The sequence below is a fragment of the Ursus americanus genome, chromosome 35 (assembly GCF_024610735.1).
Source record: "Ursus americanus isolate L20-20 chromosome 35, mUrsAme1.1.p, whole genome shotgun sequence".
Classification (NCBI taxonomy): domain Eukaryota; kingdom Metazoa; phylum Chordata; class Mammalia; order Carnivora; family Ursidae; genus Ursus; species Ursus americanus.
The window spans coordinates 8,933,492-8,952,071 of record NC_142161.1 but is presented as its reverse complement, the minus strand read 5'-3'; the positions used below and the strand labels follow the sequence as shown (position 1 = coordinate 8,952,071).

The 18,580-nt window shown below is 37.8% G+C and overlaps 1 long non-coding RNA gene across 1 annotated transcript in view; it reads left to right on the top strand.

The window, feature by feature from the left end:
• Positions 1-157: 157 nt before the first annotated feature.
• Positions 158-18,580, top strand: part of LOC148107104 (uncharacterized) — a 57,273-nt gene continuing 38,850 nt past the window's right edge. The window contains exons 1-2 of the long non-coding RNA XR_015723039.1: positions 158-235; positions 496-562. This is a non-coding gene — a long non-coding RNA (uncharacterized LOC148107104). The remainder of the gene's footprint in view (positions 236-495; positions 563-18,580) is intronic.

Sequence of the window (18,580 nt, the reverse complement as noted above, 5' to 3'; positions counted from 1 at the left end):
GGAGAGGAGGGCTGGGATTGTCAGGGGAGCTCAGAGGATGGCAGAATCAGTCTTGACGTGCTGCAGCTGAGAACTCCCCTCCCAGCAGACGCCTGATCTCGAAGGATCGCGGGAGATCTATTTAAGGCTGGGGTGGGCGGGGGAAAGTCCTGAGGGAAGAATCGCTTGGATGTCCTGGGCGTTGAAGGTCTGTGTTGCAGACTTGTCCGTAGGGAGCTGGCTCACACCACTGATGGTACGAACCCCAGTGCTCCTTGGATAATTGGTACACCCCACTGTATACCCCACTCCCTATCAGAATAACAGTGCAGAGGAGCCTTGCCTCGGAGGCCTGGCCAGGTACGGGGCAGTGGGTTCCGGCCCCAAATCTATGTAGGCCTGAGACCGTGAATCACGGTCATCAAAGGGATTTGCCAGTCCTTCCCGTCCCACAAATTTAGACCTTGGGGCAGCCATCCAAATGGAAAGATTGAGTGCGATGGCTTATTTGTACAGTGGAAGAAATGAGTACTCAGCTCATCAAGAACCCAGATCTCAGTCAGAAGGCAATAGAGAAATGAAGGTAAGTTCAACTGAGAGTGGGTAAATTAAGGGGAGTGTGTGTTACGTGAGTTATGGTTTCATCCATGAATGTATTAATTATATAGGAAAAGAAGGCTATGATGTGTTGTGAATATTAGCAAGTAAGACAAAATAGTATATGAGTAAATTTTATGTAGAATCTAAAAAAACAAACCGAATGAGTAACAACAAACAAGCAAAGAAAATAACACAAGGCAGACTCTATCCTGTAAATACAGGGAACAAACTGATGGTTGCCAGAGGGTAGAGGGCTGGGGGCTGGACAAAACGGGTGAAAAGGAGTGGAAGGTACAGGCTTCCTGTTCAGGAATGAGTCACAGGAAAAAAACGTACAGCAGAGGGAATATACTCAGTAGTATTGTAATAGTGTTGAGTGGTGACAGAGGGTCACTACACCTGACAGCGTAGCATAAAGTACAGAGAAGTCGAGTCTTTATGTTGCACACCTGAGACTAATACAGGTTCAGCAGTACTCAAGAAAAAAAACTTAAGATCGTATAAGTGAATTTTAAATTGTGTAGTTTAAACCATGAAGTATGTGAAATTTCAAGAATGGGTGAAAAAATCTATTAAAAATATAGTACTGAATTATAATGGAGATAATTTAGTGACTCTGCTATGTTAGATGCTTTCTGTACCTTATTCCTGTCATTAAAATTACAGTATTTTTAATTTCCATAATAATGCAGCAAGGAAGTCTTTTCTATCAGTTTTCCTTTTTCAGATGAGGAAACAGTACCAGAAATTGCAAATGAACTGGGAAATAACATGAAGTGACTATTAAGATCTCATGTGCAGGTTCAGACTGCATGGAGCCACATCCGGGCCTTGTTATGTATTAATTGTGTCACATTAGGAAAATTAGTTCACCTGTTCAGGCTGCAATTTCCTCATTTCTATAAAGGGGATCGTAATCACAGTGTGTATCTCATTAGTTGGTTATGAAGACCGAATTATATAACCCTTAGCACAGCGTCTGGGGATTAGTAACCCCTCAACGAATACTGTTATTATTATTACCATTATTATTAAAAGAGCTCAGGCAGCGAATGTGTTGAGGCATGGATTGAAGCTGCAGTTCGTATCTGCAGAACTCTTTTTGCCTACTTGACTGTTCCACAAAGCTGCCTCGGTGTATGCTGCACGATAGGTGGTCAATGCATATTTCTTGAACTGGATTAAATTTAGGAGTCACAGAGAACATCAGTTGGTGTAATCGTTCCATGGCAGTGCCTTTCCCTACTTTGTGAACGTACCTGAGGACACCCTGCACATTAGGGTGTCTTGCTCTGGTGAGCAGTGTCTCGTTCTGATTTGCATTCTCTGTCACCAAATAACCCTATGTCTTAGAGCAAAGAGGGCAGAGGGGAATGATGTCTGAGTCACAGCAAATGCGTGGACCATTTTCTTCCATCATAAACTCTCTTGTCAGTTTCTACGGACAAATATCTATTATAAAACTTTTTTTACCCAATTGTGCATTTTGTGCAGTTTTGGGGACTTTTTCTTAAATAGGAAGCTTTGTTAAACCTCTTTTATCTCTCTTTGTTAATGCTTCTCTTTTATCTCTAAGTTTTGCCCCAAGGCAGGTTTAAATGGCAGCTGTCACATTTACTTCCTTATAGGCTGTGAGCTCTCTTAATGTGTCTCGCAGTCTCCTTGCCATACTGCCACAGGCTCAGGGAAGTTTGAAGAAAAATGCCAACAAGACGCCTTCTGTTTAGACAGTGGTCCTTAGGCACCATCACTCTCTGACTTGGACCATATGTTTTGCCTCTAGCCCTTGGTCCTTCTTTAAGACCCCGATGTTTCGGTTCGCAATCAGTAGCTCTATTGTATTGAATAAAACCGTAGATTTATATTTGGTCAAATTATGAATTACTGTGGTTCTAGTATACTAGTACCTAGTGAAATTATTGATGATTATTTATCTTTCAATCCATGAATATTTTTTGAATACCCACCGTATAGAAGATTACTGAGTTAGGCTTGGAGAAAGGCAGAGATTAATTTAAGACCCTATTTGTGGTCCAACAAAATCACAGTGTAGCAGGGGAGACTGAAAAAGATGATTTGATAACTTAGTATTCACAGGATTTTCTCAAGTATTTGGTGCTTGCTTTATTATAAGAAAAGCATTTAATGTAGAAAAATATTGAATATTTTCAGTGAATACCAAGAAGCATAAAAAAATGTTGCAAAGGATAACACCGAAAACCAAGTCGTAAAGGGCTATTTTAAAGAGATTGCTGTAGGAAAAGAGAGTCACTAAGAGTTGTCCCAAAAAACTCAAGAGCAGGTTTATTTATTTTTTTAATTCAGCAGCAACATTTTTCCATCTCTTCGTGCATACCGTTCTATAAATATTAGATGAGCACCTACTAGGTTATGGGTGTGTAATGGTGGCTATAATAGACTTGGCTCTGCACTTGTGGAATTTATAATCTGGTGGCAGAGAAGGAAAAAAAAAAGCAAGATGAAGCAGAAAAATTTTATCTCATCTGCAAGTCGAATATAATTTTTGACCCCTTGTCAGTCTAATCATCAAAAATTGAGAAGTAAGGTTTTAATTTTGAGGCCTTGAAATATTGAGAGTCTGTCTTAGTGAAATTCTTCCTGACAGAGGCCTAGAGGTAAGCTTTGGGAATGTCTGAACGTTCTCCTAAGAAACTGTTAGTTCTGGTCATGGTATCAGATGGGATAGGGGAATATTGACAGTTGAGTGCTCTGGGCAACTCTACGATAGCCGTCTGTTTGCCCGGGCTTGTCGATGAGGCGTAAGAGACCATTATGAAATTTCAGCCTCCCCGATGCCTGGGTTAATGTAAACCTAATTCATACTATATTTGGAATTACGTACAACTGCTTAGGTGCATCATGAGTACTTTGGAAGTTGGTTTCTCAACCACGCTGCTGAATTCTATGCAGGCTCCTTGGAGCCAAGTACTTGTTCGCTAGTTCCGGATTTGCATTGAGTTGCCTGCTAAGATGGAAGCTGCACCGTGAACTTCAGCTATATCTCTTAAGACGCTGGCCACTGGTTAATTCCTTACCAGCTAACTTAAGGGGTTTATTAATTTTTTTTCCTAAATGACAAGTTTGGGTGTAGGTTTACTTCAACTTGGAGGAATTCTTTAGAACCAAAACTGGCTCAACCACCTGTGAATCCTCAATGCCACAGATGCTCATGCCATGTCCACATTCCACAGACCAGATCCTTTGGATATGAATTCTACCCCTGTTTATATACTGTGCTTATTTAGATACTGTAATGTGAACTTCTAACCTTGTCTTGAAGATACGCTATTTCTTTTTTTAATAGTATTTTTTTATCTTATGTTGCCATACAGTACATCCCTAGTTTTTGATGTAAAGTTCCATAATTCATTACTTGCGTATAACACCCAGTGCACCATGCAATACGTGCCCTCCTTACTACCCATCACCAGCCTATCCCATTTCCCCCACCCCCTGGAAGCGCTCAGTTTGTTTCCCAGAGTCCATAGTCTCTCATGCTTCATTCCCCCTTCTGATTACCCCCCCTTTCTTTTCCCTTTCTTCCCCTACCGATCTTCCTAGTTCTTATGTTCCATAAGTGAAACCATATGATAATTGTCTTTCTCTGCTTGACTTACTTCACTTAGCATTATCTCCTCCAGTCCCGTCCATGTTGATGCAAATGTTGAGAACTCGTTCTTTCTGATAGCTGAGTAATATTCCATTGTATATATGGACCACAACTTCTTAATCCAGTCATCTGTTGAAGGGCATCTCGGCTCCTTCCACGATTTAGCTGTTGTGGACAGTGCCGCTGTGAACATTGGGGTGCATATGGCCCTTCTCTCCACTACATCTGTATCTTTGGGGTAAATACCCAGCAGTGCAATGGCTGGGTCATAGGGTAGCTCAATTTTTAACTTTTTAAGGGACCTCCACACTGTTTTCCAGAGTGGCTGCACCAACTTGCATTCCCACCAACAATGTAGGAGGGATCCCCTTTCTCCACATCCTCTCCAACAATCGTTGTTTCTTGCCTTGTCAATTTTTGCCATTCTAACTGGCGTAAGGTGGTAGAAGTTCCGCTATTTCTGCGTAGTGATCCTTGCACCAGTCTCTCCAGTTTCCCCTTGATTGCCAATTGAGTTTTTGTGGGAGAAACTGAACACTGATGAAGCTAAGGATTTGTACTTAAGAAACCCATAGGTAAGGCAATTTGCTGATTTTCTTTTTTTTTTATATAGACTTTTGAGCCTTCTCAAAAATCTGGAGGAAATAGTTGACATCTGTTGAATACCATGAGTGCTATTTATTATATGACTGGCTTGCCTTCCTTCTTTTAATTTACCTTAGATTCTTTTTTGGAAGGGGATAGACAAATCTAAAGCCATAAGCCTCTGAAGCAACTTCTGGAGGTCATCTATTTCTTTTTACTTGACCTTTAAAATAGTAGATTACTATTATTTTTTTTAATAATGATTTTTTATTATATGATGTTAGTCACCATACAGTACATCCCCGGTTTCCGATGTAAGGCTCGATGATTCATTATAAAATAGTAGATTATTGAGGCCATTTTACAAACATGGGTTTCTTTGAACCTCTGCAAAGTCTGATGTTTGAATATCAAGTTTAGAAAGCTATTTTAAATCTGAACATGTGATGTTTTGACCACAATTCCTCTTTGAAATAACTGCACTTGGTTCATTACCAACGGATTTCAATTGACACTGTTTAAAAATTCAATTTTATATAAGAATATATATAATTCATGGGGATTTAATTTTGAAGCTGTTATTTTCTCTGCTCTAGTCTCAAGGTTAAAGCTGCTGTTCCCAAGCAGTCTGATTCAGTGAATACTGCTGTGTATAGTGTATGGTACGCAGTAGACCAATAAAAACAATCTGATTGATCTATCTCGTTATGGACTTGATGGCTTCCAAAGCACTAGCTATAAAGTAAGCTAACTGGAAAATCAAAGCTTTAGTGACCTCAGAGGACTCTTCATCACGTAGTGCAGTTTAAATCATGTTACTTTAAATTTAGATATCACATGCACAACACATTTTATATAACAAACTAGAGAAAACTTGTAAACAGCATTTTATTCTCCACCTTTCCAGGCTGGAACACTGCACTAGCGAATAGCTTTCCAAGTACCAATCTTCTTTAAATGTTGAAGCTTTGGTTTTGGCTGGATTTTCAGACTCTTGAGCCCTCTTTTCTAGCACCTCTATTCTTCTTTAAATTCTTCCCTCCAAAAAAACCCCACTAGTTTTCTCTATAAAGCTATCTCCCTAGTCAATTTATTTAAATGTAAAATCATAAGTTTAATTCCAAGGTTCTAACTCGGCAAAGTGATTGACAGAATTTTTTTTTTTCTCTTTGTAGCTGAATTATCTATAGGTCGGTAGAACAAAGAAAACAGTTCAATGTGGTGAGATGGTTGTGGCTAGTTAGATTCATTTCCCAGGAAAGGTGGTAACTATTATAATAACACAGGATAGCTATTAAGTTCTTGGTTGAGTCTAGTATACAATTTTTAATGTATCCTTTTTCTCCTTCATAGCATTCTAACCTCTGACCCCTCCTCCAGCGTTCAATGTCCCGATAGTCTCTCAATAACTAACAATTGCTCCTGCCTATGTATCAGCTACCGAGTAGCTTCCCTATGCTTAGAGATGTTCTCATCTTATTTCTCAAAATTCTTATGTACCCCATTTTTAAGGACCACCTTTTCTACTAGATAACCATGAAACTGAATTGTTATGATATAGCAACGAATGTGGGTGGTATTTATTCATTAATACATTTAAAAAAATGTTATGAACCAGTCATTACACAAGTAATGTGTATACCATTACTGGTATATAGGAATGAACGATTTAGTCGTCTTAAGAAACTCTTAATGTTAATGGGAATATAAATAAGTAAACGTTGAGATGACGTAGAGGGGATTAGTTACTATAATAGTGGAAGGCACAGATTGGTAATGCACTAATAGACAACAACATTAACTGGGAGATTTCCTGGAGGTAGACAAAATAGACTTTGACAGTCTTAAAAGACAAAGAAGCTTTAATTGGGTGACAAAGAAGCTTTAATTGGGTGACAAAGAAGAGAGCGATCACAGCAGAGGGACCTGGCATAGAATATGAGAGAATGATGTCAGCAAGGGACCTATAATATGTTTAATATAGCCTGAGAATGTGATATAAGAGAAATGTTTGAGAAATGAAGACTGGGAAGTTTTCAAAGGGCAGCCACATAGACACTTGTACGTTGTACTAATAAATTGGAATCTGGTCACCAACAACTCTGGAATCAGGTTAAGTTTAAATCCTAGTGCTACTGCTTACTGGCTCTGTACTTTGGTCAGGTTACTCAAGCTCTCTGTGCCTCAGTTACCTCGTTTGTAAAGTGGAAGTAATAATGGAACTTGACTCTTACAGTTAATGTGAGAAATGGGTTAATACATATGTAACTGTTAGGCCAGGAACTCAATAAATTATCACCATAAAAACAAATAGAGACACACTGAAAAGACCTCCCTTAATCAAATATGTCTAAGCATGAGACTCTCGTGATCAAATCTGTTTGTGTTTTGTTTTTTACAATATGCATCCAGCAGCAGTAAGCAGAATGGATTGTATATGACAGAGCTGAAACTAGAAAAAGGGAAACCAGGCATTTGACATTTATCAGTTGAGAAGTGTTGCAAAGATAGCAGGGTATTAGTATTAGAGTGCAGGCAGAGGAAAGAGATGAATAAACTAGATTAACATAGATTTTAATGAGGAAATTTTATGTGACAAGGTTATTGACCAAGTGTATGCAATAGCCAAGGCTACCTACAATGATTCTGACTGGATGCTGGTATCGTTCACTAAATTAGGGAATGCAGAAAGGAGAAAGCTGGTCTGAGGAGACCGCTGAGTCTATGCTGATGTATCCTGACAGCTAGACAATAGATTTGGAGCTCAAAAGAGATCCTGCACAGTCATCAGTAAAGATAAGTGTTAGCTAAAGTCACAGGGTGGATCATGAAAAGAGTATGTATACTGAGAAGAGTGGAGGGTCTGTGATGGAGTACTTAAGAAGTGCCGACAATGAAGGGGAAATAAATAATACAGTAATCATACAACATTATTCTTAGGGGATGTGAAGAAAAGGAAGCACCACTTTCACCTTAAAATGTGAATCCGAGAGCCCCACTGGCTTTGATCAAGACATTCCAATAGCTTTCTATTACAATTGGCATAAAATACCAACTCCTTCCGTGCTGCTGTTCCCGCCATGCCGCTCCTTGATCACTCTCCTTCAGCCACACCGCTCTTCTTTCTTTTCTTCAAACACATCAAGTGTGTTCAGAGCTCAGGCCATTTGGACTTGCTGCTCCTTTTGCCAGGAGTGCCTTCTACCATGTTTTCTGATCTTTCTCAGCTCAAATAGAGCTTTCTCAGGCCTTCTCTGACCTACCTATCTAAAACCATCCTTTATGTACATTCCCCTCGCCCTTTGCTCATTCTCTGTCAAACAACCTTGTTGTGTTACTCTATTATCCAACAACCTTGTTTATCCTCTGTCATCTGTTTTCCCATAGTTGAATGCAGCCTTCCTGGGAACAAGAACCTGCTCTGTATTGTTTACCACTGCATCTCCTGCCCTTAGAGTGTTTCTGGTGCCCAAAAGAGGAAAAACCGGGAAACTATTTTACAGCATTCAGAAGGAAGACTAATGATGCATAAAAACAATAGTTTTTGTTGAGTTTAGTAAAAGCCAGAGATGATACTGGTAGGAGTAGTTTCAGTAGAATATTAAAAAAAGAATTCAAATACATAGGCTTGAGAAAAGAAAGCAAATGATGGAAGAAAAAAAATAGATCCTATCCTTTTGAGAAGTTGGACTGTACAGAAAGGAAGGAGGCAAACATTTAGAAAAGTGGCTTTTTGAAAGTAAACACAAGGACATCTGGGTGGCTCAGTTGGTGAAGCACCTGCCCTTGGCTCAGGTCATGATCCCAGGGTCTTGAGATAAGCCCTTCTCCGCTCCACTCCCCCCCAAAAGGGTCAGGCTCCTGCTCAAGGGATATCTGCTTCTCTCCCTCTCTCTCTCTCCATTGCCCCCCTCATGATCGTTCTCTCTCTCTCTCTCTCTCTCTCTCTCAAATAAATAAATAAAATCATAGAAAAAAACAAAATAAAAAAATAATTTTGGATGTTTTGTGTTTAGGGAAAATGAGCCAGTAGAGCCTAAGTGACTTTGAGTCTTGGCTGCCTATCAAAATCTCCTGCAGAGCTTTTAAATATGATAATGCCCAGGCTACCCTTCCCACCAATTACACAGAAATCTTTAGAAGTGAAGCCCAGCAATAAGTATTTAAGTTCTCCAAGCAACTCCAATCTGAAGCCAAGTTTGAGTACTGCAGAAGAATGGCATGTGAGGAATCCAGAAGAGAGAAGTGATAGCTGATAAATGTTCATGCAGATTGGAAGACAGTGAAATTCTCCAATGACAGGAGGAGAAATTTGCCCTGAAAAGGAGGCTATAAGGACATAAATAGAGAGGAGGTTCCAATTTGTTTTCAGTGGCGGGAGAGATTGAGATGTTGAGGGATTTCTCATCCAGTAGCTTCTGTTTTGCTGGAAAGAAGCAGGTGAAGTTGTATGTTGAGATTTAGTGTAAATGATGGTAGAGACTGGTGAGGCTCCTACTAGCTGTTGTGAGGCGTCAGATGATAATACGACCACACAACAGTGAGATCCTATTAAGATATTATTGACCCTTTCTTGGGGGCTAACACAAAATTACTGATAATTTTCCCTTTAATTTGCATTTAGTTAAATAGATTCAAAATGATAAGAGGTCCAGAAACCGGAGGGCTAGGAATTACAGGGGCTAGGATTCACAGAGAAAAAGTGAATATGGAAAGGGCCAAATTGTGGGATACGGTAGCGTCAAAGATGTGAACATCTTTAAATGTCTTTAATAAGAATGAACAGATTTTCAGTCCTTGTGGCAGGAATTGGATTTTGGACCCCAAGAGTTACTTTCAAGCAGCTGTAAGTCCCCCTTCTCTTCAACAGAACTAAAGTGGGAAGTAGACGAGTATTCTATTTTGCATCTGTTGTGCTTAGAGCCTTGCCACGTTTAGAACATCGGAAGTATGCCACAGGCTTTTACCTGGGCTTCTGCCTTATGACCTGTGATTTCATGCTTTTGATATCTAAGGTTTCTTGCTTCTATTCTTTTGTAATTGCAGCTAGCCCTGATACTGGTTCTTCAGCTTTTTGACTCCAGTACATCTTGTTGCTTTTATCATGATTAAATGTATACCTTTCCTGGTGGGTAAAACCTTATGGGTAGGCCATTTTAGGAAAACTACCATGCAACCAGCTCTAATTCCAATCCAGCTGAACAAAACATATTCTCTTTAATTTGCCCTTTTTCTGTTTTTTAAATCAGCTTGTCACACATAGGCCAATTTTAATTTTATTTCTGTTAAGATCTGGGTTGTAGTCTCATACTCCTAAAAGATAAAGATTTCAAGTATGAGTACAGCCATCACATTAGAGTTTTTAAATGTTTCATTATTTTTTATTATGACCGTCTTAGAAAAATATAACACTTCAATTGTGGCAAAATAGAATTTTTATGATAAACCACTAATCAACAGTTTTAAAAAAATTAACTGGTTGGTAAGGAGGAGCACTCAATAATCACATTTGTAACTATTTAAATAAGGAGAAACAAATCTATTAAGGTTTATATCAGAGAAACCTTCTTAAATTCAGTAACCAAGAATGTGATGAAAAATTACCGTGGCAATGAAGCCAAGATATTACCCCTGGAACTGCTTTGACCTGAGACAGGAAAGGTGCAAAACAAGCTAGACTCTCCATAGTATAAAGGATGGAGAAATGGGGAAAGACATGAGCAGCTGAGATAGATGCTGTCCAACTAATAAGGTTGTACAACTAAAGAACTGGTTGTCCCAAGGCAGAGTTCAGAGAACATAGCAAGTTTAGGCATGATTCAAGGAGGAAGTCCAGTGTGATGACCAAGGTACATAAGGGAAGGGTTATGGTCAGGAAAACAATTCAGAATCAGTAGGCAAATGGTAAGCCATGGGAGCTCTGGCAACTTTGCCACAATTGTCTCTACAGTCCGCCGTCAGTGGACAGGCAACAATAGTTTTGAAGAAAGGTCTGGATATTTGTGGGTTACCAAGGCCCTAGAGGTATTTTTGCCTTTAGTGCCTTGAGTGCCAGCTGGGTACCATGATGTGCCTGTCAGATCCCAAGCTATTCTCAGGAAACTTGAAATGGAAGCTAATTATAAAAGTTGTATCCTTTATGTTAATGCTGTCAGGACTGATAGTGGCCTTAAGTGTCATAAGGAGGCAAATAAATTGAGACTACCAACTGTTGAACTGAATTCTGAATTTTAAAGCATGCAGAAACCAATTAATCTTTCAAAAGAAATGTTTTCTGAATAGGTGTTAAAAATTTGCTAACTGCAAAAAATCCAAGTTTTGGATGCCTGATTCAACGCGCTTTTGTATTTGGGTGCCATTCATCATTGCTGCTTGGTGTTGGGGTTTTGTCAGCACATTATTAATAAACTGAAGTAGTTAAGAACCACGTAAGTTTGCTGTTTGAGAGTCTGTACTGCAGAAAATAATTGTTTGAGGCAGGAATCAAAGACCCACCTTCCTCTAATCTTGTCTATCTTTCTGTCCTTGTCAACACTCACCTTGTAAAAATGCACCCACATGCACATGACCATCTTACCTTGAAACTAACAAATGCAAAACCTGACGTGTTCTAGTTACTCAATCTTGACAGTACTTTCCTACTTTGCATCAATATTTTCTTGGTCATTAGTTAATATTGGGCTTAGTTTTAATAGTTATTGAAAGAATTGACCCATATCTAGAGGTCCCGCCCCTCCAGTGTCAACTTGATTTTAAATTAGGAGACTTTCTCAAGGAAAGTAAAGAAACAAAATACTCAGATTGTCTTAATTGATGTGTTACCCTGTAAATCCTACCTGAAAATCACAAGATTTCATTGAGATTTATTTATGTATGTTTTAAAAATATTTAAATTAAGAAAATACTATTGTTTATGAAAGCCCAAGTTATTGAAATGTATCTTTTACTTTGAACAAACTCCATTGATAACTTGAAATTCTAACTTTTGATCTTTACACATAAATCTTTTTGAGTGAATTTTTAAAAATAATGCTGTTTTTCTATTAACTCCTTTCTTTGATGTTTATCTGTCAAATATCAAACAGATTTCTCTCTGGAAAATTTTAACTGCCATTGGTGAAAGGCCAACCTTACTAGGTTTTGTAATTTTCTTTTCTGGGCATATCTGTAGTGGTAATTTGGAAAGTAAAAGTGTCAGTTACTCCATGATAATTTTCTGGAATTTGGAAGTAAGCCAATGGAGTTAAATATACTCCTGTTTTCATGTAGCACTACAAAAACACCCAAATCCTAGGAAAGAGTGGTAGGACATTTTCCCCTGCTAGAATTTTCAACCATATATAAACAAAATATTGAAGAAAATATCTTGCTCCTTTGCCCAATTTTCCCCCCTGTATAACCCATCAGTTTAGTTAACTTAATAGAGATGTCTTTATATTTGTAGACTTTGGTCAATAACATCAATAATGGATAAAAAAGTACCTCCTAAAATACACAAGATCTTAAAATAATTTAACACTACTATCACTGTGTATTAGGCAGCATTCGAAGTGTTTGATGAATGTTAACTCAGTTAATCCTCACTAAAACCCAATGAAGTATATGCTATTATTATCTTCATTTTATACATGAATAAACTGAAGAGAGGTTAGGTAACTTCCCAGTCACAGAGCCCAGGCTAATTTATATGAGATTCTATCAATGGGCTATACATGAGATAGGATTAAATGATATTGAAAAAATATCAGGTCGTATTTCGATTCTATGATAGAAGAGAAGCACTTAATTTTAATTGGAACTAAAGATATATATAACTTAGACATGGAACTTTGAATTGGTGTTTAAATTACTGATGTATAATATTCACACTTATTTAATGCAATATGCACAAGTTTGCCTAAGGCCTTTTCCTTCTCTTCCCTTCAATCCAGCTATTGCTATGAACTGTACCCCTATCCCAACTGGAACACATAATGGTTGATTTGAACTCAGCATATGGAGAACAAGGCTTTATCTAGTATCCAAGATTGGTTCCCACAAAGAATAAAATGAGCTAACCAGCTTCAAAGTGATAGAAGACTTTGAATAAAGGAAGCAGCATGTACAGCTGTAGCTAATTACAAATTTGGGCTTCACTTTTGTTAACAGCAGACTAATGTTTGCATACAAAGCACTTGTTGTAAATAAATAGCTTTAATAAGGGGGGGGAAGACAGTAAGCAGTACAATGCCAGGGGTAATTACAGCTATGTTTGCAAAAGCCACAAATGCAGTATATAATTATCTTAATATGAAAAATGGAGATTATCTCATATTTTAAGCTCTTTATTAGGAATAATTCTAACATTTGAATATTCCAGTATTTGAACAGTTGTCTGATTCTGACTTAATTTTCTTCATATGCTCCTTTATGTAACACATAGGAATACAAAATAATATGGCTTTAATGAATAAGTCCTTATGAAATACGATATTTGAAAACATACTTGATTGTATATTCATAACTTTTTGTTTGGTGTGACGTACCAACTCAAGGATAGTATTGGAAGACTCTTGAGAGGTGATATTGTTCATCTCAAGTGAGACTATTCACAAGCTGTCTCCCCCCGCCCATAAACATTCCAACACTTTTTATTTTGCCATGATAACTGCAATGTAGAGCTACTGCATTGCATTACAAGACTGATAGAGACACTAAAAACAGCACAATACCTGTGGAGTCACAGAGACGGATGCTATAATCCTCTGAATTAGCTCCTGTCCTGAGAGGTGAACAAGAACTGATAGAGACGATGATTGTACATCAACCGTCATGTAATGGCGATCATAACTTGACTGAATTTGACATCCAGGTAAGAGAAGGAAAAATCCAAAATTATTGGGAAAGTCTTATGAGTGTCCACACAAAAACCTGCACACAAGTGTTTATAGCAGCTTTATTCATACTTGCCAAACTTTGGAAGCAATCAAAATGTCTCTCAACAAATGATAAAGAAATTTTGGTACATCCTTACGATGGAATATTATTCAGCAATGAAAAGAAAGGCGCTATCTTGACATGAAAGGACCTGGAGGATCCTTAATTGCATACTACTGAATCAAAGATGTCAGTCTGAAAGGCAGCATACACTGTAATTACAACTTAAGTGATCTTTTGGAAAAGGCAAGATCAGGGAGACAGAAAGATCAGTGGTTGCCAGGGATTCAGGGAGCAGGAGAAGGGGATGAATAGGTGAAGTACAAAGAATTTTTAGGGCAGTGAAGCTATTCTTATGATACTGTAATACTGGATATATGGCATTCTATATTAAAGTCTTACAGAATGTTTAATACAAAGAGTGAAGCCTAATATAAGCCATGTATTTTAGTTACTAATAGTGTATTAATTTTGGCTTACCAATTGTAACAAATGTACCACACTAATGCACAATGTTAATAGGGGAATCTGTGTGTGTGTCTGCAGTGCTGGGGAGGGTAAAGGAGTATATGAGAACTCTGTATTTCCACTCAATTTTTTTGTGAAACTACAATTGCTCTAAAAAAATGAAGTCTATCAGTTTCTTTTTTTTTTTTTTAAAGATTTTTAATTTATTTATTTGACAGAGATAGAGACAGCCAGCGAGAGAGGGAACACAAGCAGGGGGAGTGGGAGAGGAAGAAGCAGGATCACAGCGGAGGAGCCTGATGTGGGGCTCGATCCCAGAACGCCGGGATCACGCCCTGAGCCGAAGGCAGACGCTTAACCGCTGTGCCACCCAGGCGCCCCGAAGTCTATCAATTTCTAAGCTATAGTATTAAAAATGGAAAGGGAGATTACTTAAAAATAACAGAAGTCTGAAGTTACCTTACTAAATAAGGAAATTGATTTAAAATAATTTCTGGTGAACATTGCCTAACATTTCCTCCTAAAGCCATGTTATTTTTAATTACAGAAAAAAAATTTAACATTTAAAACACTGAAAATGAGTATGGAGTTTATTCAGTATCCTATTAATCTTCTGTTGCCAGAAGCTGTCACTACTTTTTGATACTAGCCTTTTGTTAGGTAAAAGCTCAGGGAAACTGGGAAGAGAAAAAAAAATCCTACATTTATTATTTTGCCTGGAAGTAGGGAGGCAAAGGGAAGGAGTACTACTGATGAAGGTAAAGGTGTATTTTAAATTAGACACCAAAATCAAATGATATTTAAAGATACCTTTACGGGGCGCCTGGGTAGCGCAGTCGTTAAAGCGTCTGCCTTCGGCTCAGGGCGTGATCCTGGCGATCCGGGATCGAGCCCCACGTCAGGCTCCTCCACTGGGAGCCTGCTTCTTCCTCTCCCACTCCCCCTGCTGTGTTCCCTCTCTCGCTGGCTGTCTCTCTGTCACATAAATAAATAAAATCTTTAAAAAAAAAAAAATAAAATAAAGATACCTTTACAACAATTATGTAAAACTACATGATAGAGAAGAAAACGTATACTCAGGAAACCAGAAATACCATTAAACTGAACTGAAAGTTTGCCTTAATTTTTAATAGGAATATTGTAAAGAAAAATTTCAGTTCAAAAGTAGCCTGTAACAGGTAGGGTTGCAGTATTAGATTACAAATTAGTATACGGACAGGCTGTTCTAGACCTAATTAGTAAACTAAATGAAGACCGATTACCTGGGATGTATGATACCTTTCTCAAAGTTTTAAAGGAAATCTTTTGCTTGATAATAAGAAATTATTCTTTAAAATAGCAACAACCACACTGAGCTACAGAATACCAATTTGTAGGGGGGCCAGATAAAATTCAAGATGCCCAGTGAGATCTGATTTCAAGTAAAGATGTTGTTTTTCTCTTCAGTTTAAATAAATCCCATGAAATATTTGGAGGCACATTTATGATAAAATTTATCCTTAAGTTAAAATTTAGCTGGGTTTATTTTCACTTGTTAAATCTGGCAACAAACACTTTGCCGATCTTGTACATTTACAAGCCTTGAAGAGACTACAGTTTAAGAATTTAGTTTCATTTTACACATATTCATTTTTGTAACTGTCAAAAATAAAAATGGGATACTCATTAATTTTTTGAAAGCTTACTTGGAAGACTCTGTGTTAAGCTATATTGGTAAATAAAGATACTGTCTTTATAGAAGATACAGGTGAAGCACAGGCAGAGATTATGACAACCTAACTATTTTTAATTTGATCGAATATTGCATATAAACAGGCAACTGTTGCATGTGATTTATAGAAACTTACAAGAAATCTTTGATAAATGTTCACAGCAAAGGCTATTTAAATAAAACTAGCTGTCAAAAGCTTGCGGGGGGATATCTTACAAAGAGGAATCAAATAGAAAGGATAAATAGACACTTCTCTGGCAGGAGCAATGTAAGTATCAGCAGAAATTCACCAGAGATAACTATTTGGCCAGTTTTATTTAGCATTCATATGCACTGTCTGTTAGAGGAAATGCACAATAAAATTCTCAACTTTGACTGAAATGCCAAGCTGTTGAGAATAAACAGGATATCTTCAGGATCCTGTAAGAGTAGTCAAAACATGGTAAATTAATTCTAGTATTGGATATTTCAGTGCAATGCCTTATATATAAACACAGACTTCAACGGTATTTTTAGGTTGGTGGTCTCCAAACTACTCATTTTTTAAGGGTGCTTGGAGGAGTCATCACAAGTCCCTGAATAAAATCAGCCTTTGATATTCCTGGGACCAGAAGCACCCAACACAATTTTTAATAACATGAAGTAAAATATAACAGAGAAAATTTAAAATAGTCTATATTTGTTAATTCTAGTAAATTTTTATCCATGTTTTTATTCAGGCCAATATAACGAAAGAAAAATTTAATGAAATTGGAGCTTTCCCAAGGAATTAGGGATGGTCCAAGGATAGGACATTGCTGTTGCATGTGAGAGAATTTCCTTCTTTTTTAATACTAATATTCCATTCCATTTTCTTTATCCATTCATCCCTGATGGTCATTTAAAGTGACTATTGTTAATAATGCTGCAGTAAACAGGGAATTCAGATATCTTTTTAAGATCTTGATTTTAATTCTATGGGATATACACCTAGAATTTGGATTGCTACATCACATGGTAGTACTATTTTTTAATCTTTTGAGGAAATTTTATACTGTTTTTCATAGTAGCTACACCAGTTTACATTCCCACCAACTGTACTTAATGATTCACTTTACTCCACATCCTTTATTTATTTTTTTTTAAGATTTTATTTATTTATTTGACAGAGAGGTGGCGAGAGAGGGAACACAAGCAGGGGGAGTGGGAAAGGGAGAAGCAGGCTTCCTGCCGAGCAGGGAGCTGGATGCGGGGCTCGATCCCACGACCCCAGGATCATGACCTGAGCTGAAGGCAGACGCTTAACTGACTGAGCCACCCAGGCACCCCCCTTTACCCCACATCCTTGTCAACGTTTATTATCTTTTGTTTTTTGATAATAGCCATCCTAGCAGGTGTAAGGTAATATGTCATTCTTACATTTTGATTTGCATTTCTCTCAAGTTTAATGATACTGAGGACCTTTACGAATACCTGTTGGTATTTTATATATCTTTTTTGGAGAAATATCATTTAGATCCTTTGCCATTTTAAAAAAGTAGTGGGTCGCCTTTTTGTTTTGTTGACTGTTTCCTTTGCTGTGCAGAAGCTTTTTATCTTGATGAAGTCCCAAAAATTCATTTTATCTTTTGTTTCCCTTGCCTTGGAGACGTGTCATGAAAGAAGTTGCTGTGGCTGATGTCGTAGAGGTTACAGCCTATGTTCTACTCTATGATTTTGATGGATTTCTGTCTCACATTGAGGTCTTTCATCCATTTGGAGTTTATCTTTGTGTATGGTGTGAGAGAGTGGTCAAGTTTTATTCTTCTGTATATAGCTGTCTGATTTTCCCAGCACCATTTATTGAAGAGACTGTCTTTTTTCCACTGGATGTTTTTTCCTGCTTTGTCAAAGATTAGTTGACCATAGAGTTGATGGTCCACTTCCGGAGTCTGCATTCTGTTCCATTGGTCTGTGTGTCTGTTTTTGTGCCAGTACCATGCTGTCTTGGTGATCCCGGCTTTGTAGTATAGTTTGAAATCAGGCAACATGATGCCCCCAGCTTTGTTTTTCTTTTTCAACATTTCCTTGGCAATTCAGGGTTTTTTATGGTTCCACACAAATATTAGGATTGTTCGTTCCAGCACTTTGAAAAAATGTCATTGGTATTTTGATCGGGATGGCATTGAAAGTGTAGATTGCTCTGGGTAGCATAGCCATTTTAACTATGTTTATTCTTCCAATCCATGAGCATGGAATGTTTTTCCATCTTTTTGTGTCTTTGTCTTTCATCAGTGTTCTGTAGTTTCTAGAGTATAGTTCCTTTACCTCTCTGGCTAAGTTTATTCCAAGATATCTTATGGGTTTTGGTGCTATTGTAAAATGGAATCGATTCCCTAATTTCTCTTTCTTCAGTCTCATTGTTCGTGTATGGAAATACAACTGATTTCTGAGCATTACTGAATTCCCACATTACTGAATTGTTGTATGAGTTCTAGTAATTTGGGGGTGGAGTCTTTTGGGGTTTCCATATAAAGTATCATGTCATCTGCGAAAAGAGGATTTCTTCTTTGCCAATTTGAATACCTTTTATTCTTTTTTGTTGTCTGATTGCTGTTGCTAGGACTTCTAGTACTACATTGAGCAATAATGGCGAGAGTAGGCATCCTTGTCGTGTTCCTGATCTTAAGGGAAAGCCTCTCAGCTTTTCCCCATTGAGAATGATATTTGCT